Below are 27,052 nucleotides of genomic sequence, written 5' to 3'. Positions count from 1 at the left end.
GCTCCCGTAGAGGGGACACCTAATAGGTGTCTGTACATTAAATACAGTATTTCTTCCATAATGTATAGTACACTGTGTAACAAATATATGAAAAAGGATCCTGATCTACAATGGCCCATTAATGGGTCATTTGATTTTACGAAGATTCAGTATGTTGAGCAGTGTCTGTTTCAGAGTAAGAGCAGACAAGATATGTTTGATTGTGTACAAATGTGAGAGAAAGAGGTGAATGGGAGTGTGAGGAGAGAAGAAGCTATAGGAGAAAAAGAACAGCACAAGACAATTTTCCAGAAAGCTTTAAAATAAAAAAATAATGAGATGAAGGAAATAAAAGAGAAAGAAGATAGGGAGTGTTATTTAGAGGTAACTGGACAGTAGTCTATTAGGCGCCCCATTTATTCCATACTTAATAAACCTCAAGATGTTTTTTTTTTTGTTAGATAGACTTCCACCCCCGTATAAATTCCCTATCGCCCCTGAGAATGAAGGTTCAGATGATGAGCATTTTTCTTCAGATGAAAAAGATGATGATAAGCAAATTGGGTGGAGAACTCGCTCTACTTTAACCACTGAGCATAAGGCCCCCCCTTAGATCCGCTGCTCGTAAAGTAGCTTGTGGGAGTGACTCCGCCCCAGACCTCATAGCAATGATTTAGCAATGGTCAGATTTAGAGAAGTTATAATTTTTAGAAACAATTACTTGGGAGGTACTACTCAGTTTTAGAAAACATTCTGGTGCTCTAGAGCCCTCTGATATACATTCTGATTATGAACAGTTAAGTGATGGCACCTTTCTTTCTTCACAGGTGTCCGATCTAATTAGGCGAGTGGTTAAATTGCACATTGAGGCATTCCGTTTACAGGAAGAGAAAAAGGCAACTGATACAACCAGTTCAGTCTCCGGTGCAACAGGAAGGAGTTACAGGGACAGATGCAGACACTAGTAATCCTGTAGTTACTGTGAAACTGATGCGCGAAGCTGCACCTGTATATGTTCCTCCAAAGGGAGCAGGAACAAGTGAGGATAAAACTTCATATAATGAGAAGAGATATTTTTTTTCAAATTGGGTCTATACCCCTTAGAGTAGAGCAGACGTTATGGCTCTTAAAGTTGCTTAGCGTGATCCACGCAAAAATCCAGCCTTTTTTAAGAAGAAGTAGAAGGAGCTAATAGTTCCTGCACTATGACATTGCCTGATATTGACATGTTCTTTGGAATTATTTTGATATGTGGAGATCAATTCGGAAGGTAGATGATAATGCAGCCTATGGTGATACTTGGGTGCATTTAGAGGAAATAGATGCTGATAGAGAGCCTGCGCAGAAACCACAACAGGTGATGTTAGATCTTTCCAAAGCTATTGTAACTAAGTTGAAAACTCTTATACCCCCTAAGAAAATAGATTGGACAACATTAGTGTCTTGTTAGCAGAATGCGGATGAGTCCGTTTCTGAATTCTTTACACAATTTGAAAAGACATTCCATGAATGTAGTGGGCAGTCATTGACAGATGACACGGGTGAGCATCTGTTCGTTGACAAATTTGTCGCTAACATGTTGCCAGAAATAGCTAGTCGCCTAAAGGCCAGTGAGAGTTCATGGACTACGTCTTCCCCGTCTCCCTTTTGACTATGGCCCAGTATTATCAGCTACCCATCCTGTGCCACCCTACATCATTTGGGATCCTTCACCCGAAGGAAGTGATGAAAAAACCACTTAAGATTAGGTGGACTGTAACCTAATCAAGTGGAAAAAACTAAAATCTGATGGGTTGGTCTGTGTGGCATAAGGAGGGTAAAAGTATTTAGCTGGTGCTTCCAATTATGGAAGCACCAGCTCAGATGGCATCTCCAGTGACTCGGAGGGCTCCACCTCGGGCAACTCACCACACCAGCAAAGAGGCAGAGGTAACAACAGAAGAGGTTGGAGGGGCTATAACCAGGGTTCTGCCTCTCAACCACAATATCCACCTTGGTGGCAACCCACTCCGTGGGGGCCACCCCCATACCCACCCATGGTGAACCCATATGGTCCACCACAATTTTTTGGTAATTACAACCAACAGCCTTTTTTAGGGTCGGGCAGGAGAGGCCGAGGACGACAAAGAACTCCAGGGCAGGGACAAGTTCGATGGAACCTACCCCCACAGACCATGGACCTGAGGAGCGGGAAAAAGATCCCGCAGGACCAAGCAGGGAGCTCAGCGGCTCCAGTCTAGTTGTTAACTTGAGCTCCCATCCCATCTCAGAGATTCAAGAACGGACACTGAATAAAGGACTGGGATTCGTTTCTACCAACATCAACAACCCTTTCCAAGCACAGATTGAAATGGCAAATTTTTCAGAAAGATCCGACTCCATTATCTCTTTGCAAACAAATCTAATGAGCTAGAACAATCTAATTCCAACGACAATACAGGATTAAAGAAACCGTCAACATTCAACCCAAGCACCATAGGTATACCACCTAAGGTTTTGACATTTGAAGAGGCAGTTGACCATGACCTACAGGAATTGTTTAAAACCAAACAGAAGGTTTTTTATAATCTCTCACGGCAGGAACAAGAATCAATAAAGACACTTGCTGAAAACCCCAGTATCGTCATAAAACCAGCGGACAAAGGGGGAGCGGTTGTGATCCTAGATATACAGACCTATCGTGAGGAGTGCTTACGTCAGCTCAGCGATAATAGATCCTATCGTAAACTCTCAGTAGATCCAACCGAAAGGTTGACTAACACAATAGGACATATCGTTGAAGAGGCGCTCAACGAAGGGTGGATTACACCCAAAGAAGGACAATTCCTTTGCACATCTAATCCAATTGTACCTTATTTTTATCAGCTGCCAAAAATTCACAAAACCCAACGCCCTCCGGTGGGGCGCCCCATAATATCTGGGATAGGTTCACTTTTGGAACCACTTTCGACCTTTGTCGATGTATTTTTACAACCAATGGTGCGAGAAATGCCAACCTTTCTAATGGACACAAAAGATGTATTGAGGTTATTGCCCAATATTGATTTTAATCCTCAAACTGATATCTTAGTGTCATTTGACGTTGAAAGCCTGTATACGTCTATCCCCCAGGCTTAGACATTGGAATTTATAGAGGCATTATTGTCAGCCAGAGAACTGAATTCTATAACACCAGTCAGTGTCATCATGACCTTAGCCACCTTGGCGATGACAGAGAACTTCTTCGGTTTCGAAGACAGTCTCTACTTACAGATTAGCGGGACTAGTATGGGCAGCGTTTTTGCCCCTAGTCTCGCTAATCTGTACGTGCATCACTTCGAGCAGGAACACGTGTTCGCAGACACCAATCTCCATCTTAGTTGTCTGCGAACTTGGAAACGTTACATTGACGATATTTTCCTGGTGTGGCGTGGAAGTGAGACAGAGTTAAAGGAGTTCCATACTTGGCTCAATCTAAGGAACTCGTTCTTGAAATTTACCATGGAATATGACACTCAGAAATTGGCCTTCCTAGATTTACTTATCCGGAGTACACCTACTGGCCTTGCCTCGGAACTTTACCGAAAACCAATGGCGCGTAATTCTTTGCTCAACTACAACAGCTGCCACCCGAAGGCCCTGCGGGACAATTTACCCTATGGGCAATTTTTGCGCATACAAAGAAATTGCTCAAACAGAACGTTCTTCGAGACACATGCCCAACAACTTTCCTTAGACTTGTCACACAAGGAATACCCTAAAAGACTGATTCAGACATAAAAGAAACGAGCGGCTAACAACAACCGAGCCGGCCTTTTGGAAATTCTACCACCCAAACCGAAAACAGATCGCATGACCTGTGTAAGCACATTTGGAACTTTCTCAAATCAGATTACCAAGATTGTGAAGAGACATTGGGGGATATTAAATACCGGCAAAGACACGCTGCCCCTTCCCCTCTTTGCTTACAAGAGAGGTCAAAATTTGAAGGACAAACTTGTCCATACGAGACCCAAAAACGAAGGACCAAGAGTGGTTGGTACCTTATGGAACATGCCAGCAGTTACAGGGCATCACCCGTGTGGACAATGTGCTGCATGTCCCCAAACAGAAAAAACTACAACCATCGACATCGGGACGGAGAGAGTTTGGGAACAACGCAGATTCACAAACTGCAACAGTACAAACTTGATTTACCTAATTAAATGTCCTTGTAGTAAGATGTATGTGGGCATGACCACTCGCAAGATTAAATTGCGAATATCAGAACATAAAAGTTCAATAAGGTGTAGTAGACAGGCTACCAAGCTCACAAATCACTTTCTACTTGCAAAACATCTCCCAACAGATATAAGGTGGACAGTCTTGGAACAACCCATAATACCAACACACATTGTAGACATCAGCACAATCCTATTCAAACGCGAACAGAGATGGATCTACAGGTTACAAACACATAAAACAGGATTAAACAATGACATCCCATGGATGTCATTATGAATCAATTATTTTCTATCTGCTTTCGGTTGCAGGAGATCACAGTAATCGTTTTCATCTAACAAATACCTGTAGGTTTACACAACACAAGTACACCTGATGAAAATCGACCGTGATCCAGAATGGTTTCATATTATAGAAATGCCTATAGGAGGAATACATCAAACATCCCTTTTTTGACAAATTAAGGCATTACTCACTATATGTTTATATGGAAGATAGGGTGGATAAATTACAATTTCTTATACACCATTTAACATATAGACATTATGGAGACCTTTTTTATCGTAGGTGCTCCACTCCATAATACACAATAGCATAGTGAAGCAACCCACTTTTGAGAGTCCGGCCTCATCTTGAAAATAAAAACACTATTTCGCCTATCTCTACTATAACCCTCACCGAAGCCGACAACGAGTATGTTGCATGGCGTGAAGTGGGGCCCTACGTAACACCATAAGAGGCGTTTGTCTAATTGCGCCTTGTAGGCTCGAAATTCAGAAATATTTAGATGCATTATTTCTACGAGTCTTTATTGCTAGGCAACCATGAATATCAACAAACGTTGCCTAGCGTATCCTCGTTCTTGACGCAATAACATGTGACACGGACACCCAATCACGTCGCCGAGCGTAACGTCACTCTTGACGCAAGACCATGTGACACGGGCAATACCATGTGACACGGGCACCCAACCACGTCGCCAAGCGTAACGTCGCTCTTGACGCAATACCATGTGATACGGGCACCCAATCGCGTCTCTGACGCTTAGCAACAAGGAAGGATAAAGACCCGCTTCCTGTCCTGTCGGTACCTCCCTCCATGACAGCCAAGACGGATGTCCGGAGTACCGACGGACAGGTAAGCAGGGCAGGGGTATGTTGTCTCTTCCTAAAATATAGAGAAAGGTAGACTTTTAATGCAAGAAAGGTTCGCTCTTCCCTCTCTTGAGTGGTGTGGTGTTACACGATCGCTCCTCGATCATTGAATAGATTCTTGACTTACAAGACTTGTGTGCAACTTCATACAAGTCCCAAATCAAAAAATACAACCTTGTGTGCCATAACTAAGCAGGGCAGGGGTGTGTGGTCTTTTTTCTGAACACATTGAGCTAGGGAGCAATAAGGCTCCGCTTCACAAATCCCTCTGTTTAGTGGGTACTAATGACTGGGCGAGTATCTGATTAAGCTACCTCTAAACAGAAATGCTCAATGCTATGGACGATTTGTCTTTTGGTTGTCGTGCTAAAAACACAGATGCTATGTTCACAGTTTATGCATCTTTCCTCCTTTATTTCCTTCCTCCTTCTCTCTCACAGAGCGGTGCTCCGTTTTTACCTGAGCTGTAGCCAGGTGAGGTGGAGTGAATATTCCCCACACATTGGGTGAGTAAAAGATAAACGCATGTCTTATAAAAGGTCCCACATTAGAAAGGGCGACCACACTTTATGGTCTACTTACTGAGACCAGTTGACCAATAAATGAATGGCCTCAAGTAAATCAACACATTCACTATGTGTCCAGTAAACTGTTGTTTATAATTATGTGTTTTTTCTGTTTCTCATTTGTTGGTTCGTCCCTCGTGATTGACTGAGCAGGCGAATTTCAGGAGACATTTTTATCACTTTTGATTGGAATTTTCACATTAACGCAGTAGCATTTGACATAAGGTCCTGATGAAGCTGGAGGAGATCTGAAGACTTCAACTACCGCAGAAACATGTTGACCTTCAATACATCTGAGTATATATATGTTTAATACACTCATGCACTGTTTTTATTGTTGGGTGTAGATAGGATACCATTAAAATAGTTTTTTCCACTTCTATAACCCAATCTTAAATTCACACACCATTCCAACACAGTTACTTTAACACTTTTGTGCACTGCTAAATACTTTTACCCTCCTTATGCCACACAGACCAACCATCACATTTTAGTTTTTTCCACTTGATTAGGTTACAGTCCACCTAATCTTAAGTGTTTTTTTCATCACTTCCTTCGGGTGAAGGATCCCAAATGATGTAGGGTGGCACAGGATGGGTATCTGATGGGAATCATTTGATGACCACAACCTACTATTTAAATATAGACTTGGTGACTGTTCCCTAACCAACACATTTTTGAGACAGTTTACTTCTTTTTCTGTTTGACCTACTGGTATCTTTGGTTATAATTATGGTTCAGGGGATGATACCATTGTATGGTCACTAAGCATTCCCCATCGACCCTCTCCATTATTAATTTTCCAGTATTATCAGCGTCAGGAATTGGAAGCAAAAGGCAAGGAGGATAAAAAGGTTAAGGATTTAAAAAGGAAAGTTATGTTGGCTCAAGTCTATGGTCCATCATTTAGAGGTAGTCAAGCTATCCTGGCTAAAGACGGCTGATAGCCAGAAACCGGTCCTAGGATGCTTGATTCCGATCTAGGAAAGACATGGCTTGGCAGTTCGGGCTGGACTGTTCCCATGAGTCACAGGGTCAAGGCTGATTTGCATATGGCCATGTCTGAACTGGGGTGGTGTGGAGTGCAAAAAAACTATGGATTTAGGCCCAGATCTCTGTACTGGGGTGAATGTATGACATTGTTCTGCATTCTGTCCATCAATTGTTGTTTTTGCATTTGTCACCCAGAGTGGGATGGGTATGCTCAGATGTGAGCCCTATGCTCTCCACACCACTGGAGTCAAGCTATCCTGGCTGAAGACGGCTGATAGCCAGAAACCATTCCTAGGATGCTTCATTCTGGTCCAGGAAAGACATGGCTGGACTGTTCCCATGAGGCACAGGGTCAATGCTGATTTGCATATGGCCATGTCTGAACTGGGGTAGTGTGGAGTGCAAAAAAACGGTGGATTTAGGCCCAGATCTCTGTACTGGGGTGAATGTATGACATTGTTCTGCACTCTGTCCATTAATTGTTGTTTTTGCATTTGTCACCCCGAGTGGGATGGGTATGCTCAGACGTGAGTCCCATGCTCTCCACACCACTGGAGTCAAGCTATCCTTGGCTGAAGACGGCTGATAGCCAGAAACCGTTCCTAGGATGCTTCATTCCGGTCCAGGAAAAAATGGCTTGGCAGTTCGGGCTGGACTGTTCCCATGAGGCACAGGGTCAAGGCTGATTTGCATATGGCCATGTCTGAACTGGGGTGGTGTGGAGTGCAAAAAAACGATGGATTTAGGCCCAGATCTCTGTACTGGGGTGAACGTATGACATTGTTCTGCATTCTGTCCATCAATTGTTGTTTTTGCATTTGTCACCCCGAGTGGGATGGGTATGCTCAGACGTGAGTCCCATGCTCTCCATACCACTGGAGTCAAGCTATCCTGGCTGAAGACGGCTGATAGTCAGAAACCGGTCCTAGGATGCTTGATTCTGGTCCAGGAAAGACATGGCTTGGCAGTTCGGGCTGGGCTTCCTCCTACTGCAACTACAGTCAGTGTGATTGATTTGAAGAATGCTTTCTTCTCGATACCTATTCATCCTGACAGACGTTACTTGTTTGGCTTCCCTTTGAATAAATGATCCTTCAGATTCAGTAGAGCTCCACAAGGGTATACAGAGAGTCCTAGCATTTATAGCCAGGCATTGAAAAGACAGCTCGATTCTACCGTAAGGAGTGGCTCTTATTCAATATGTCGATGACATCTTGTTGGTAGCTGATACCCCTGAACAGTGTGAAGAAGGAACACTGTTGTTGTTATCATTTCTTGCATCTCGTCATCACAAGGTCTCTCAGAAGAAATTGCAGTATTGTAGACAGCAGGTTACCTGCTTAGGTCACCTCCTGTCTAAAGAGGGATGTGCACTCACATCAGATTGCATTCAAACTATTTTGGACACGCCTGTGCCCTGTACTCAGAAGGATGTTCGTGCACTGATTGGCCTTACTTCTTTTTGCAGGCAGTGGATCCCAGGCTGTTCCTACATTGTTAAGCCCTTGTTATCCCTTTTGACTAAAGACTCCCCTGATGCCTCTCCCATGGACTACTGAATGCCACAATGCTTTTCAGCAGTTACGTCAAGCTCTTTGCTCTGCACCAGTATTAGGAACTCCATACTACACTAAGGCCTTCACACTCTACGTACACGAGAGGGAGGGTTGTGCTCTCTCTGTTTTAACGCAGACACACGGGGATAAACAGCATCCTTGTGCATATTTCTCAGCTTTACTTGATCCAATCACTCGTGCGTTGCCTGGGTGCTTTCGAGCGGTAGCGGCGACAGCTGTGTCCATATGTCAGAGTGAGGGAATAGTCTTGTCACACAGATTGCTTGTGTTAGTGCCCCATTCAGTTGATGCCCTTTTGAACCAAACGAAAACACAACATTTGACTAGGGGTCGCTTGACAGGTTATGAATTAACACTTTTGGCCCCTCGTATTACATTGAAAAGATGTTCGACCCTAAATCCTGCTACACTATTGCTATTTCCAGTTACTCAGTCTCAGTCACAAGAGTCCCATGACTGTATATCTCTTACTGAAGAACAAATAAAGGGCCATGTTGTCCTGCAAGATATGCCCCTTTCTAGTGTTGATTGTGGTTTGATGGGTCTTGTTTGAAATTGCCCGATGGCACAACATCTGCTGCCTATGCAATAACAACACTTCAGACAGTAGTTGAGACTGCTCGCATCCCACAGAAGTCAGCTCAGGCAGCAGAGCTGATAGCGCTAACAAGAGCATGTGAGCGTACTGATCTGTTTGTTAACATCTACACCAACAGCCGATATGCTTTTGGAGTGGCTCACGATTTTGGGCAGCTTTGGAAGGAAAGAGGCTTCCTTACATCACATGGGACACAAATAGTGCATGGGGAATTAGTACATAATCTCCTTATAGCCTTGACATATTCTAAGAAAATAGCAATTGTGAAGCGTAGCGCACACAAGAAAGTGACTGATAAATAGGACGGGGCATTGCCTTTGCAGATCATACAGCTCGTGAGACTGCAATGTAACGAAGCACTACATCTATGTGCATGATTAAATCACAAGCTGAACATTGGCATGATACTGGACATGCAACCGTCTGCCTCTGCTGATGAATTACACCAATGGTCTAAGGAGGGAATATTGGATGATGAGGGCTGTTGAAGGAATAAAGACATGACCAAGTGGAGATTGCCCACAGCCTACTTACATCCCATGATTCACATGGGCCGGCACATGCTGAAGCATCCTCAATAGCAAAGCTACTTATGCAGATATTGCTGGCACAGCTAAAAAGATAGTCCAGTTTTGTCTCCAGTGTAATTCTGGAAAGGAAACACAAACTCCAACAGGAGGATTTGCAATACCAACTGCACCTTTTGAGGTTCTGCAAATGGATAACATCTAGCTAGAAGGCTGTAATAATCTAAAGTATGTCTTAGTGGTGGTCTGTGCCTTTAGTAAGTGGATAGAGGCATACACTTTGAAAGATAATACAGCTCTACTACAGCAAAGGTGCTCCTAAAGGAGTTTTTCCCTAGATTCAGTGTTTGTCAAGTTTTGTGGAGTGACAACGGACCCCATTTCATTGGGCAAGTTGTTGAGTATGTCTTGAAAGGATTGGGGATTAAGCTGAAATTTCATGCAGCTTTTCACCCGCAGTCAGCAGTCTTGGTGGAGCGTTAAAACTCCACGTTGAAATTGAAACTTGCCAAAATCCTAGCTTCCACATCTCTGAAATGGCCTGATGCACTGGCCCTAGCTTTACTCTCCATTAAATCGATACCACATACACGATCTGGCCTCACACCATATGAGGTGGTTTTCGGGAGGCCACTGAACATTTGGGGAATTCCTAAGCCACGCCCTATACATGTTGTACCTTATGTGTTCATGAGCGACTACTTGTTTCAGTTGACTGACAGCTTTTTTAATATTCATCAACAGGTTCGAGAAGCTCTTCCTGACAGGTCGCAAGGTGATGGTCATGATCTGCGACCCGGTGACCAGGTGATGGTGAAGGTGTTCCAGAGGTCGAGCAGCCTGGAACCAAGGTGGCAGGGACCCGAGCAAGTACTTGTGGCCACTGTTCCCACCAACCTGCGCGCGTGGGCGCGCGCGCACGATGGTCACTTGGAGAACGCAGTGTCCTGGATTAAGCGCGCACACAGCTCACAGACATCCCTATGAGACAGGCCGCGCCGCCGCTTTTAAAACGCGAGTGGTGCGAAATCCAGGCGGGAGGCAGAGTGTTGCAGGAAAGTAAAGCCCATTGTGCTCAAAGTGCTTCAGTTCCTCTCCACACCCCCACCGTCCTGTGTGGACCCCCTGGGCTGAGACAGCTTCCGGGCACGCACACAGCCGCCCGAGTACTTCACAGGTCTTTGAAAGACCATTTGCCCGTTAATGAGCTTTGTCTTTTTTTTCACCCCTTCTTAGCCCCTGCAGCACCACACTTACTGGCACAAAGGGAGAAAGCACGAACATGCAAGTGGCAGAGGGGGCATGAAAATCATTGATTGCGGCGGGCCGGCTGCGCCCCGCAAAACAGACAGTTGCAATTTCTTATCAAGTGTGTGTGGGCCGCCTTGGTCCGGATTTAAAGAGGGGCATAAAATAAGAGTAGTTGCTGGCAATAAACAGTTCCAAATAATTATCTATGCTTCGGTTTTGTATTCCGACCTCCTCCAAGTTCAATGCAGGGCGCTCGTTTATGAATTGTTCATTGTGCCATCAGCCCCGGGAGATCAGAAGGTGTTTGTGAATTGTTTCAAGGAGTTGTCTGTGGCCGAAAAAAGCCATGTATTCTTAAATCGCACTTAAATGGTCCTATTTTTCCATCAAAACGTCATGCGGTGCTGATGGCTCTGAGGATAATTGTCACAGAAGCGCAAGCCACGTTTTGTATGACCAGAGAAATAGAAATGAAACCCTCCACCGACACGCATGGAGAGGTGAATATTGGGGTGAAATCTACGAGGATGTGTGTGTTTTTTAATAGATGTGCCCGGTTATAGAATACACTGCTCTGTTAAGTATCTTTCCAGTATTCAACTTTTTAATTTTTCTTGAATTTCAAAATATTTTTTTTATCTGTATTAAGGGTGATCAATTTTTTTTTTACTTTCGCTCGGACTTACCCTAGGACTGCCAAGGAAATGCTGTTTATTACTAAATCTGACACTTAAAGGACAATAACAATTACGTCACGCTCATAAAGGGAACGTCTTTTGCAGGCCAGCTACTAGAGGCCAGGCTCTGACGGTCCTGGACCGCAGCTCGCTCTGGTCTCCAGCTCCTCGAGGTTAACGGCAGCTCAGGCAGCAGGGGCTTTTGGAGACAGAGGGAAAGAGGGGGAGAGAGCTGAGAGGGAAAACAGATCAAAGTAGGAGGGAGTGTGTGTGTGGCTAGAGAGAAACATAAGCGATCAGAGGCAGAAGAGAGAGGGAAGATACAGAGAATGGATAGATTATTATTATTATTATTATTATTATGTTTCTTATATAGCGCCAGAATCGACCCCCGAAGGGGTATCTCCGCGCTTGCCTTGGGAACCCGTCCTGGTTTTTCCCTGTGAGATAGCCCCTACAGGGCATCCCCAAGGTGAAAGCCAGGCATCCCTCCGCGGGGGGGCCATTGTGGAGATTAAGCAAGCTTAATGCCCAGAGTTGCAGAGTGTGAACCCATGATTAGGTCAGGCACCGAAGCGAGAATTATCGAGTCCATGGACATTTGAGCTCAAGACCCTGCTGCGTCGGGAATTGAACCCTGGCCCCGGGTCTGACCTCTGCTTCAGGGTCTGCCTGCTCTAACCAGTGAGCCACACGTTTCCATAGATGGAAAGATAGAGAGCAAAAGAAGGGAAGGAGCAGGGCTGGCTTGGACATTTTTGCCAACCTTTTTCTGAGTGAGCTTCCAGCTCTATGTGGATGTTCTGAAGTTTTGAAATCCATTAGGGATTTCTCAGAATCCCCAGAGCACACGAGGAGCGACTTCAGAAACCTTGTGTGGTTTGACCAAGGTAGAGTAGGAGTATCCCACCCCAAGTCCATCAATGGCTGCTCAGGCAGTGATGAGATGAACACCACTTCCATCTCTAACTCTGCCCCATCAGAGTCCACGCCTCATCTCTCGGGCCGGCAAATCGAATTGCAGCGTCCAACGGTGGCTTGCGGTATGAGTCTGCCTGCCTACAGCCAGCCTTGCACACCAAAGTTGCTGTCTGCAATGGAAAACCCAAAAGCGCAAGGCCAGAAGTAGTTAGTTATGGGATCCCAGTCTACTGCCTCTGAAGATGTCCAGGGTTTCATCAGCAGGCAATTGACATGCATACTTGGATGGTGGAAAAACAAAAAGTTTATAATAAGTTGACAATAATTTGATAATCATGTGACGTATATACATTCAGGTAGAGTCATGATGGGTCATTCACATATTAAAGGATAGCCACTGATGAATAGGACATCAGCACACTTTGTAGCAATGCTGAGTGCAGGCTCGAGGCAGAGACTCAAACTCTAAACGCTAGGCTATTTTCATGTTGTGCACAGTACAAGCTAATGCACAGACAGGTTGTAAATGCGCTCCACACCGGGATTGGATACAGTTAACACTTGTTTTTTTGTATCATTTATTCAGTCTAGGTAAACTTGCTGGTGAGTTTCACTCATAGTCATTGAAATGTCACTCATATTTATACTGAATTTATGAAAATGTCATACATAGCAATCTGAAACCTTGGCAGCTATGGATTAAATTGCAAGGAGTATCTGGCAGTGAATTAAAGAGGGCGATGTTAAATTGCACTGGCAGAGGACTTCAGAGCCAGAGCTCCGGGCACCGGCATTCTTCTATTTACAAATTAAGCATGGACTTTCTAAACTTCCTCAACAGGAAGTGATATCCAAGACAAACAGATTTGTCAGTTCTTTAACTTAACATATTTCTAGAAGTGCAGCAACCGTAGAGCACATTTCCCTTTGAACAGCATTCATCCTTGGACACATCTATACTCCAGATGAAACATTTATTTTCTGCCACAGCAATTATGGAACATATCTACCATGGCTCAGTAACAATGAGGCATACTACTAATGGGCACAGCATATTGAGCATCTTCATGAAAACCCATTGACATGCCCAACATAAATGAGCGCTCGAAGTTTAGCACTTTACTAAACCAGTTATCATTGTCTACAAGTAAGCCTGGTTAATATGCAAATTACATTACTAGATCGGAAGATTTATTTTAGTATGTGGAGTTCCGTGTTGATTGCCTTACAAACAGTGCATACTTTAAAGGGTCATAGTCAATTATCCCTCTGGGCGGGATCAATTAAGGCTCAGATTTGAGATTTTCAGAAACAAATGAGATTGATCATCTTCAGCTAATACTCACTGCCAGTGCTCATTGAGGCGCTGTGCCACTCCATTTGACAAGTAGTTGTGTGCTCTTGGTTCAGGTCTTTTTTAGGGGGTTCCGGGTGCAGAGTATACAGTGTCTCATACTCTTTGTACAGTGATTCTGGGAAATACTTTTCTGGGCACATAACATCTGGGACCTGAGGTTTGCTGGTCAAAATCTTCTGAGAACTGATGACTCATGGCAAACAACTAAAGAGTGCAGGAACTCAGACAGCACAAGTGTGGATCATGGTTTCTGACACAGTGACAGTTTTTTTTTTCCTGAAGTGCAATATGATGGGGTAAATCTCCCTGACATAACAGTGTATTTTTTTTCCCGCTCTCCGAAGACTGATATACGTTATACACATCTGTCTCCTACGTGTCATAATGGACCTTTATTAAGGTTTCAGGAGACAAATGCTTCAGCATACTCATGCCCACACCTCAACCAATACTACAACTAATCACCCTTTACAGGTTCAACTGAAAATCTCGTAACCCCCAAATTTTAAAAAAAGAATTGTGAAATGTATTTGACTCTATTCTTACTGAGCAACTTGCCAAGATATTATATGATAACTGGCTAATCAGCTAGGCGCCCGTAGCAAATTCTCTCTAATTCTCCAATGACAGTAGACTTTTTTTGTACCAATTTTTAGGTCCGGTAATAGATGCACCTTACAGGAAACAGTTTAATCTTAAAAGAAATAACATGCGGACAGCATTATTTGCTGAGATGAACAGGCGACCTGATTTCTTCTGATGTGTTTTAACCCCTTCGACACTCATGACGAGCTGGGCTCGTCATGGTGTAGCCCGCTCGCACACTGATGACGAGCCCAGCTCGTCACACAAAGTGCGATTTTGAAAAACCCAGCACGCTAGCGGAATTCCGCTAGCGCGCATGCGGTTAAGAAAAGAGGAATGCTGTGCGGATTTCGTAGGGTGTGAAAACACGGATCCAAGAATGTCTTTCAAGTTGATTTTACTTTTCATTGAGTGGAATCAAGGTGGCATACATAGTTGTTTTCCCATTCAACAGTGAGCTGGGGAGAGATATCATGATCTGAACTGTGGGACTGCTTTCAGTGCCTGACATAGAAGGGTTCAGAAGAGGATAATTAACAACCTACACAAGAAAAGTAAATTGATCCTATGCGAATGGAAACCTAAGTAGAGTAGATCCAGTGTGCACAGGGTGTGTCAAGGCAGTGTGATGTAAGCTCTGGAAAGATCAGTTCTGTCTGCTCGCACTCTTGACGTCTACATCTGTGGGAGATTGGTAAAATAAGTTAGCTGCTCGCGTTCCTTTGAAATCAAGGGCTGCTTTGCCTAGTCGCTGCCAAACCCAAATAAAGTACAATTTCTTCAATCTACTAAGACCAGAAATGTCACCACTGAGCTGTTTGAATGGCTACTCACTTTCACTCATTCATTGAATGTTTTAGTTTTTTTTAGACAATGCATGTCTCTGCAAGGCTTTTCTTTACTATGATCCCCAAAATAACCCTTTCTAGACTCTCTCCTACTCTACCCCTCCTTGCATCATCTGACACCTCTTTTACTATACCGATCCCCTAAAACAAACCTTTCTAAACTCTTCCCTCTGACTCCTCCCCGCCTAAACTCCTTTTTACTCATCCAAAAGCCTCCTCCTACTGCAAATAAATAAATAAATAAATATTTCACTCTTTTATCCCTCCACTATCCTTTTCAATAAAAATTTACACACTAACATGTTCACTTCTCAACTTCCATATTCAACTATACTAATTCATCATTAATCCTTTATGGGTTCCGGAGTGGCGTGCTACTCGCCCGAAAAGCGCTTCAACACCCATCAGGGGTAACAAGTGCTATATGAATGCAAACCTTTCTTCCCCTGTTATCCCTATCTTTCTCACTCCAAATAACTGACTAATATCCACCACTGAAATTGCTTCATATTTCACCATATTAATTTACCACTAATCCTTCATGGGCTTCATGAATAGCATGCGTCAACACCCCATCAGGGGTAACAAGCGCTATATAAATACAAACCTTTGTCCTCCTCTATCCTTCTGCTATCATTCCAAACCCAAATAACTGACTAACCTATCCACCACTTAAATTTTACTTACATGTTTCACTATACTAATTCAACACTAATCCTCTATGGGTCCCTGAGTAGTGTGCTACTCGCCGAAAAAGCGCTTCAACGCCTCGTCAGGGGTAGTAAGCACTATATAAATGCAATTACAATACAATACAATAAGGAATCCTTCCTTTGTGAATACTTCAATGCTCTCCCACTTCATGTACATCGGTGAGCAGGAATCTCTGCCAACAACAAAACGGAATAATATTAGTCATGCTGTTTCATTCACAAAACGTCCTACTTGCGCCCTCTTTACAAAAATATAGCCTAACTAAAATGCCTTTCGTCGTAATAGTCCCAAAGCGTACTCCCCTGTGTAACCAATTCATGTAATTGCGTGTATATCTAAATTGAAAACCTGTCTTAAGACATTTCATGTGTCGCTACATGTGTGGAAATGCACTCTCTTTTCACTTTTTTAAGCAAAGGTTTGGAGTGATATTTGACGCTGCAACCACATACGCAGTCTGGTTCCCGGCGCACATAGCCTTAGTTGCAGCGCACAGAGACCTTATACTGCCGCGCACAGAGGAAAAAAATTAGAGGGAACATTGCTTGTGGCCACTAGAACTGCAGTCCGAGTGACCAATCGGAAGAACTGGGTCCACTACACCCACTGCAAGAGGGTTCCATCCGCCTTGGTGGAACCTGCTGCACGGAAAGATCACTGCGACATCCTGGACACAGAGAGAGGCCAAGCTGCGTCACCTGAAGAACCTGAGGAAGTCTTCCCGGACCATACGATCCCCGGTACATCTTGATATCAGATGCGACTCCGGAAAGAGACACTTTGTTGTTGAAAAAGACTGTTTGAGCCACTGTCCTGGGTTAGTGAAAGCCTGAGTTACAAAGCGGGGGGGGAACTCTACTAGTGATACTCGTTTCAATCTCAGTGAAGAAACCAATGGCTGCCCAGGACCTTAGGGTACCATCTGTTTTGTTTTTCAACATCGAAATGAACATGCCTGCGAAGGAGAGATCAGTTGCTACGAGAGTCTGTGATCAAAAGACTACGTTTGTCATTGGACTTACTTTCATTGTTATCATCATGGCTACAATAACATGGGTTATAGAGGGGGTAGCTCCTGCTCGAAATCTACTGACTGTCACTACTCCTGTCCTCATTGAGCACCATTACTACACTCTCCCTTATCATGAACAGAAGCACCGACAGTCTTACCTTAACAATACGTTCATTCAAATGTTGCATCACACCCATAACGCTACGAACATTACCAGCTGTTGGGTGTGCGGAATGATGCCGGCCCATCAGAAAAAGGGAGGAACGCCTTTCATTCCTCTGCTATTTTCACACAATGGTTCTTGTAGGGCCTGGTTTGCGCTACTATGGGCTTCTAAAGTTGGTAACATTACTGAAGCTGATGTAGGTGGACTGAATGCCCAAATAAACAAAGTGTGTTACCATGATGGACAAGGAGATCCGCAGCTAAAGGAACTATATGGGAAATTGAGGAGTATCATTGAGGAAATTCCTCTGCAAGCTATGTTTTCTCTAATACTCGAATAACCAAAGGAAATGGACCTCCTGTTATAGCTGTTACTAGAGCTCGAGCAGACCTTCGTGTGAGCAGTACTGGCAGTATTCCTATGTGGGGAAAAGTGACTGTACTATAGTGTTAAATGTTACTGGAACGAACAATAGCAGTTTTTGGTCGTCACATGACACCTATTTTATTTGTGGAAGTAAAGCATATTTCCACCTACCTATTGGATGGTCAGGTAGCTGCTACATGTCCTTTTTGCTACCACCTGTGTTTTTGGCTCCTACATCCTACCACAAAGACTATAAACTGTATATTGACATTTCTAAGAACCGATATAAGAGGACAATAAATCATGATGAGGTGGATCAAACTGATACTGCACTGCAGCAGTACGTTGACTTTAATTTGGGATTATTCTTATTTATTCGTGCAGCCTTAAACAGCAGAAAGATCAGGCGCTTGACACGTGTTGTAGAGGCTGTAACCAATCAGACAGCTATGGTACTTGGAAATCTCACTGAAGAACTACAAATTGCGAGAATTGTGGCGCTCCAAAACAGGATGGTCCTTGATGTCATCCTGGCTGATCGTGGTGGAGCATGCTGCATCATTGGGAGCAGTTGCTGCGTGCATATCCCTGACCAAATGACATGCGATGGGTAGTGTTAGAACATATGACACACTGTGACAATTTAGAACAGAAGCTCCTGGAAAAAGAACAAAGATGGGTGTTCAAAGTGCACACAGATACAACAGGCCTGAATGATAGTATCCCATGGGGACAGTTCACAAGATGAACTACACCGTGGGTACATTGGAGATACAGATATAATAATCCCAGTACCACTCCGGGACTGTTTTATTTACATCTCAGATGAGAGGACCGGATGGTACTCAAATCACCTCCAAGTAAAGGTCCCACAAACAGACTCCCACGTGAAACCCCAAATTGTTTTGTAATTCCACTGGCATGATGCAAGGAACTTGCAATTACTGAACAACCGCATCCACAGCCACACAAAGCAACAGTCTAAATCCTACTGCCTCGCTATCAAACATAGACTTTAGAGCAGTTTCTCCTCTCAGGTTGACACCACATTAACCACACCTCAATTGATAATCTTTTAACTAAATATTGGAGGTCAACCAATTCAGGCCTTTACTTCCAATATGGCGCACAAACCTTGCCAATAATGAAATGGCCATTAACCTTGGTTCATAGTCTTTTTTTCATGTTCTCTTTTTGTCATAGTCTTTTTTCAGTTGCGGTAATCACCTAAAAAATGCTGACAATATTTACTCATCCTCCAGTTTTACAGTGGCACTCATTTAATTTAAAAAAATGTCCAACTCTGAAAATGATCCTCCTAAAATGGTGTGGACAAATTTCTGAAACTAGGCGGCCATTTTCTTACAACCGCGGTCTAGTCTTTACTCGCATATGAGCATGACTGTGCTTTTTTATGGCAGTATTTAAACAACATCGGGCTGAAGGCACGCTAATATACGGGCCGCCCGGGTACGAGTAGGTGTCATTGACGGAGGAGTGCTGAGCCAAGTAAGATCTTTTCTTCCCTAACAGGAACCCAGGATCCCTGATAAATGCTTGTTTTTTACTCCAGGGCACGCTATAGGTAGTAACTGACAAGTATTTTGCATTTACCCATATCCTTTCTCTTGACTCAAATACTTTACATACATTCTTCTAGGGTTACTACAAGCCCCGCCACCCTGACAGTCCATGAGGCACAGCGTTGCCAAAACAGAAGTATGTTATTACAAATTGTGAACAGTATGTTTATATGGTTGTTTTGCCTTGTAATGTTTGCTCACAAGTGTTTCTTTCTTTTTAACAATTTTTTTAACGATTAACCATGCTTTCTCACAATAGAGTAGCTCGATGTGTTCCAAGGTGTTACATTGGATACAAGCACTAATTATATATTTTTACTACTAAGGGCACCGACACAAACTATAGAGTATCGCATTGATTTACGCACTGCATATGGTTTGGACCTGCCCACGAGGGCAGGCAATATGTACTAATCTCTTTGTCACTTTATCTCCTTGAACAGATACTTCAAGTCTGATTTCAACCATTATATTTAATTTACTATTTACCCATTTTTATCCATACCAACTAGGAGCAGGAATAAATTAATCGCTCACGAGCTAGGTATTTTTAGCATCACCATCAACACTCCCCCAAACACTGCACTACACATTTTTTCACAAAAAGTGCTCCTGCGTAGTTCCGCAAGTTGCAACACACCACAGATAGTGGCTGTCTGGGATGGCCCCAATGATGAAGCATGTCACCTAGGGGCAACCCTTGGTGAGTGTGGTGACTCAAGAAGAGAATTTTCTCTTCTTAGATTTGGGGCGTTGTTTTGCACATTTAGCGGAAGCCCTTCCCTTTGGGTAGTTCTCTGATCTATCATTTACTGATTCGTTAATAACTATAAAGTATTTAGGCATCACACAACCATTAATAAACTGAAAACACAACACAAGAAAAATCCTAAAGCAATATAGAAAAATAGAGTACATTTTAACAAATGAAATGACACCAAAACTATCAAAATCTAATCAGTGGAACTGGGGATATTTAACATTTAAAGTGTTTAGTAAATACAGTACAGAGAAACAGACCTGCCACAATGGAGAATGGGTCGGATACAGGGACAGTTTAGTCCCAATGAAAATATACATTCTCTAGTCCAGCAAAAAGAGTTCTGTTCTCGTTGGAGGAGACCATGAGGAGGAGGCTTTCAGTATGAAGAGTGGGTTGAGCAACAGGAATGGTCATTGCAGTAGCATGAAAATTGGGTCGTCGATGGAGCTTTGCATTTGTCAATCGTCGCAGATGGTCACTGTTTGCATGAAGAGTAGGCACCCCTGGAATTTTGCATTGGCGGTCGTCACCGGCCACAGATTCTTGGCGCCAATATGCCCATTTGTGGTCGCAAGAGCCCAGACTTCAGGATTTCACCATTTTGTTCAGGATGGTCTGTCACTGATGCCTGCCAAGGGTCCCGGACATGGGGGCAGCTTTTGGGGCTCAGGTCTCACTCTAGCAGCGACCAGCAGCAGGCCTCAGGCAGATCCAGTTGGTGCTTGTTCAGCTGGGTATTTGCACTGAGGTCTCTGAAAGCTTGTTGTGTCACTGTAGCTCACACAGGTCAGCCAACTGACCCTTTGAGACACTCTGGTTAGCCTGGGATCAAGTTAGGTTTCTTTGTGTGCGCTGCATTCATAGCCCTTTGAAATATCATCAGGGCAGAGGACAGCTCCTCGCCAGCTATCCTGTCAGACCCTCTCCCCTAGGCTTCCTTTGTCTCTCTGTCTGGAAGCAATGTACAATCCCCAACAGCAATGCTATTCATAGTCATGTGACCCAGGGCACTGGCAGAAAGGGAAAGTGTAACATTTTCTAACCTAATGGTCAAGAATTTTCAATTCTATTAATGACACAGTGGCGAGGATTATGCTTCTCAACCTTTACTGCAACAAAACACAGAGGTCACTAAAATTTACAATAAAAAAACAACATTAACCATAAACATTTAATCATTCCCATAGATCACATGCCCCAATCTGTATGAGCCCAATACCATAAATGTCAGAGACACCATATTGCCTCTTTCTTTGCTAAAGTCTGAATTAGACCCGATGAACTGTTCATTGGATGAAAGTAAAAAGTCCTGGATTCTCCACAGATGGCCAATATGAAAACCGCCAACTTGGCAACAGCCCCAGAATAGAAACTGATAGGATCTCCCATATTCATGGTGAACCAATTAACTCGAAATCTCTGCACCCATCCTTGATCTGGTAAGAGGAAAGGATATAATTCATCCCTGTTTGCCTTCAGAACCTGAGCATGCACAAGAAAAGAAATGACCCTTAACAATTGTAACAAGAACCATGAGCGTAAGATTAAAGGGGTGGGCATTAACAAGGATTACGTGCAATATGCATAAATCAATTTGATGTACTGTTGTTACAAATCTATAGCAACATAACAGCAACATTAGTCATTGGGGGGATAATCCTCGCCTCCGTGACATCAGTAGAATATACATTTCTCGAGGCTAAGCTAGAAAATTTTACCTTCTATGTCTAAGCTGTCCTATAACCACAGCGGCTATGTCTACAATAGACTTATGGTAGAAAGTTCTAAATTTAGATAAAGACGACCAGTCAGCTGTGGCCATGATGCCATTTAATCTGTACCCAGCAAAAAAGATTTTGAGACCATAGCACTCCTCACAGAATGGGCAATAAAGATAGATACATCTATCCCCACCTCTGTCAATAACCAGCATAATCCCCTGGCTAGAGTAGCCATAGAAACTGGACCAAACTGTTTCTGTAAGGTGATCAAAAATTGCCCAGTCGGGTGTTGTCAAAATTCTCTTGTGCAATCCTCATACTCCTTCAGACATCTTATCACGAAAAGTTTGTGATTATGCGTAAAGGAAGGATATAAAACATGCCTAGTGTTAGTCTTGGTTCATTTAGAAACAGTAAAAGACACCTCAGATGGAGAATATACTTTACCTGCTAAGTCAAGTACTCAGACATCTCAAAGTCTTTTGCAAGAGATTAAACAGAGTAACATCATCAATTTTACTGACAATTGTTTACATGCCAAGCCTCCATTATCAGGCCAATTTTCTAAAACTTTTAGGACCTTATTCACACCTCACAAATCAGAAAATCTGGGTTTGGGGGAAAAGTCATCTGAATCCCTCTCATCAGCTCACAAACAATAGGGTGTTCTCCAACTGGCTTACCTTGTAACAGAGAATGTCCTGCTGAAATAGCTGATCAGTAAGTAATCACTGACCTCTAAGCGAGGCCAGAACTGCCAGTTCGATAGAAATTAACTATCATGCCTAAGTCCACCTTCATGGGATCAGCATCCCGCTTGATCTACCAACCAACCCAAAGTATTCAATGACCAAGCTTGTTGGATCTAGAAATTAACCCCTTGCGAAAAACCTGGCAGACACCACCATTCCTTGATACCTTCCAAGCCACGAGGGCCAGTTGTCCTGCTAGAATCAGTAGATGCTATTGGCTGAGCAGATGTGTGAGAATGCTGTGGCACATTGAGATCTGAACTGGCATATTGCATTTCATGTCGAGAAGAACAGGGAACCATGGCTGCACCCTCCACAAGGGAGACACTAATAATATTTCCGCTTTCTGACAACAGTTCTGAGATAGGACCCTGGAAATCATTACGAAAGAGGGAACACATAATACAAACCCCCAACGTGTCTACGGCTTGGCCCAACAGGTCTGGCCACCAACTGAAAAAGGTCTGCATCTGCCTGTTTAGATGAGACAGAAAAAGATCTGGCAAGGGCCCCGAATCTGGTTGAGAAGTTCGAAGATTGTTGGAAGAAGCATCTAATCACTGATGTCCCTGAAAAAGCGGGAGTTCCAGTTGACCATGATATTCCTCTGCCTCAGAATGTTTTCAGCCATGACCAACAACTAATGCTAAAGGCAATAATTCCAGAAGTCTTTCGCTGTCTCCACCAATAAGCGGGATTTGGTGCCTCCCAGCTTGTTGATGTATTGTACTGCTGGGACATTCAAAAAAGGATGTTGCAATTTGTTCTTTGGGGGAGACACACTCGATAGCAAAAGATCCCGCCAACAGTTCTAAACAGTTGATATTGAGACACAGCTCTGAGTGAGACCATCTCCCCCAATCACCCTCCATGGCTATGGGCCCACACTTTGCACCCCAACACCCTCTCGTGGCATCTGATTCTATCACAATCTCCATGCCTCCATGTGATCGAACCACCATGATGGTTCTGTCCTGACTTCCGTCAACAGGGATATGGGAGATGAAGGAGTACCCCTTCTGAATATGCTGAATCTTCAACTTCTGAAGGGCTCTGTAATGGAGAGGGCCAAGAAAAATCGGCTGAACAAAGTCAAAAGAACCACTATCCGGGCAAGGGAACATAAGGATTTAACCTCTTCCGTGCGTCGAACGGCCCCGGCCGTGTGCGTCGGACGGCTGGGGGCCATCGGATTTGGGCACACGTGGAATTCAACCGGACAGCGGGGAAATGTGCACCGCATCGAAGCAGATAATCTGACTGTTCAATGTAGACCTCAACTCCTTCATGATCAACCTGATCGTCTGAAGCAGTAGGTGAAGTTGTGCCGTGATCAAGCCCACTTGAAATCCCTGGAAATCTTTACATTGGGATGGGGTCGGGATGGCCTTCTGGCTGTTGATAACAAACCCCAGATACCAAAGAAGCTGAATCCCCCAAGAGAGGTGAGTCAAAACTGTGTGTTTGTTGGCATTCTAATCAGATTGTTTAAGTAAACAATGAGACTAACTCCCCGGGTTCTGAGTGCTTCCACAATCGGTCTCATGAGCTTGGTGAAGCACCATAGGGCGGAAGACAAACCGAAAGGAAGTATTTTGAACTCGTAAAACTGATTTTTCCACACAAACTGGAGAAAACACGGATGTGGTGCGAAAACTGGTATGGTGAGGTAAGCATCCTTCAGATTGAGGCGCATCATCCAATCTTCTATTTTGTATCCTTGAACATTATCTAACACTCAAGCATTTTGAGATAAGCGCTGCCAATTGCTTAAGAAATGTTGGAAGCGACCTCCCAGTATGACCTTATGAAGAGGGATAATGCTCACCTCTAAGACCTGGAACCTGTCCTGCTGAAGAGGCACCTTTATAGCCTTTTTCAAAGGGACGTCCTCTGCCGCCTCGAGCTCTGGCAGGGAAAAAAGTACTGCCTCTGGCCGGGTCATACCTGCCACCTCTGGGCTGGGAACCTCTAAGGGAACCAGGAGAGGAAGCTCGGCCGACAGGCACCCCCCAGAAGCAGTAGAAAAGGTTAAGGAGGACCCCTCTTGGTAATTGTGTGGGACCAGGGGGAGAACTTGCAAAAGTATGGGGTGTCCCGTTTGTTCAGGCCAAGTGGCCTGGTCGCCAAAGGAGGTAATATGTATACCTTTGGCTAGTGAGGGGTCTAAATAAGCCGAGTTAACTCTTTCACATGGGGTTTACAACAATGAGCAACAAGTATCTGATGTACAAATCACTGAATTCTAAGGAAAAAAAGACAATATATTATGACTGTGTATAAGTTTGATTATCAGGTGACAAAAATGTAAACTAAAACCGATAACTTTTGGTAAAAAATATACAAATGTATTCTTATTTCATATATATTTCATTATTTCATCACGTTTAAAAACAACAATAAAAGCAAACATATAACTAATATTTTCACATAATGTCATACAGTACGTGCTAATTAAAATGGGGTACAACGAATTTAAAGAATCACAGGTAAAGTCGACGCAGCGTTTCGGTTTTTCTTATACGACACCTTCTTCAGGACCGATTCTAAAAAATTTTTAAAACTCAAAGTTACCCACTATTATTTGTTTTAGTACATATCACTTGTTACACATATATCCCTACTTAATGATGTTTCATTGTATGTCACCCTGTCTTTTATTGTTGCATTATCTTGCATCAACCAAACATTTATTACTATAACAATCGACGGCGGGTTTTACATAAAACAATACATTATGGCTGTGTACCAAAAACTCAATCTACATGTCTACAGGTTATCAAACATCAGTAGTTGTTGCTAATGGCTGTTGTTCTATATTCCTCAGAATTGTATACTCCCCACAGTAATTCTATCCTTATTGCACTACATTCTTGGCAAGGGCTCATCAAGAAAGTTTTAGATGAGTCTATGTTGGTCTTTACACCATTCCAACTTCAAGTTTTTAAGCATTTTTATTGGCTCGGGCAGATCGCCTTACCTTTTGTGCAAAATCTTTTTGTGTTTAGAATCCACTCCAATTATAGTGGTATGGTGTGCCTCAGTCTTGTATGATCTGTTGGCATCAGTTAACTTCTACAGTGGGAACATCTATATGTTCAGGGGAAATGATAGATTCTGTTAGTTCTTGTCCCTTATTATTTTTTACACTCTAGTTGTTAAGTAAGGGTACTCCATATACCTTTAATATTAATTCCACTTAGATTCTAGTAGTGTGCAGTGCCTCAGTTTTATATGGTCTGCTGGCATCTGCCGAGTTCAAAATATAGATATATCTATATGCACAGGGAAAACAAGATGTAACGTTACTCCTTTTACAATGATCATTTTCTACCCTCTAATTATTTAGTGAGGGTACTCCATATACCTTGTGATAACGATATATCTTGCCTTCCACACTGTGCGAGGGAGCCACCGTTACGGATTCAGTCTCCAGCTTCCTTTAAGAAATGGGGATAGTATTATAATTATTATAATAAAGGCATCTCCATGGGTGGTGATGTTTTTGATTTTCTTCTCCTTATTTATTTGTTTGTTTGGATCATTCGCACTCACCTATTATCGCAAGGGCAAGCCGCTGCAGTCGTTTCAATCTAGCTTGGCGTAAGGGAAAATTGTTTTCAGGGAGTGTTTTCTTGTTCCTTTTCTTTTTGCCCAATGCACTATGGGAATACATTTTGTGAAGTTTGTATTAATTCCAAGGGGTAGTATGTATTTTGGTTCCCCTCCCAAGTCTTGTAACACTGTAAGCTTTTATGATTATCCCCGGGGAAATTTGCATATTAATCCCCCCACTTGTATTCAAACATTTCCCAGGATATTTATTAAATTGTTGACAGAGGTGCCTGTTATTGACCATACCTTAATCGGATGATTTGTCGCCATAAAGGGAGAATTTATTCGACATTTTACCATGTTATTGTGACTTTTAGTTGTGCTCGAAACTAGGGATAATTGGGGTCTAGGGGTCTCTCTTATTATTGTTTTTGTCTGCCCCCATTAGTTGTGCTCGAAAATAGGGATAATAGGGGTCTAGGGGTCTCTCTTATTATTGTTTTTGTCTGCCCCATACCTTATTGAATTCTTGCGGCCTCCCTGCTCCTTCTCGTCCCAGAAGCATCAGGCCCTGCCAAAAAGACTAGTGCTGAATCCTTTTTTAAGAGATGATTACGCCTTGTCAAAGGCGCTGGAGGTAGCAATGAACTTACCCAAGTCCTTCATAAAGGGGGCGTCAAAAAGGAAACTGTCCTCTACCGGTCCCACTTCTGAGCTGACCAGATACTGGAGCTTAGGGTCTATCCGGATCAAGAAGGATTGTCTTTGCTTGGTAGAAATAGCGCAATTTACGTTACCCAGCTGGCAGGTGGTCTTCTGGGCCCATGCATGTTCGTGGAGTGGTGCACCACCAGCCCGTCTTTCCTCATAACAAAAGACTGACTAGTTCTTCTATATGAAGAATTTCTTTATTTCAATAACATCATACAGTGTAGGCTCCAGGCAACGCATTTCGTTCAATTGGATTGAACTTCATCAGAGTGGTTTCTTGGAATAATGCCGCACCACAGGATATGGACATATTGAGAGGAAACTTGGGTGAAAGTAGATATCATTTTGTCCTATCTCGGCCTCCCTGATAAGGGCCTGGAAAATGTACCTTAATCAAGAATCTACAGCGTCAAGGACCTGGATCCATGGTAACCCTCTGGCCCATCCAGCAAGGATGTGCGGGTCGATAAGTTCCA

This window comes from Lissotriton vulgaris, chromosome 2_1 (genome assembly GCF_964263255.1).
Source record: "Lissotriton vulgaris chromosome 2_1, aLisVul1.2, whole genome shotgun sequence".
Taxonomy (NCBI): domain Eukaryota; kingdom Metazoa; phylum Chordata; class Amphibia; order Caudata; family Salamandridae; genus Lissotriton; species Lissotriton vulgaris.
The sequence above is the reverse complement of the archived record's forward strand: the minus strand, read 5'-3'. Positions refer to the sequence as shown.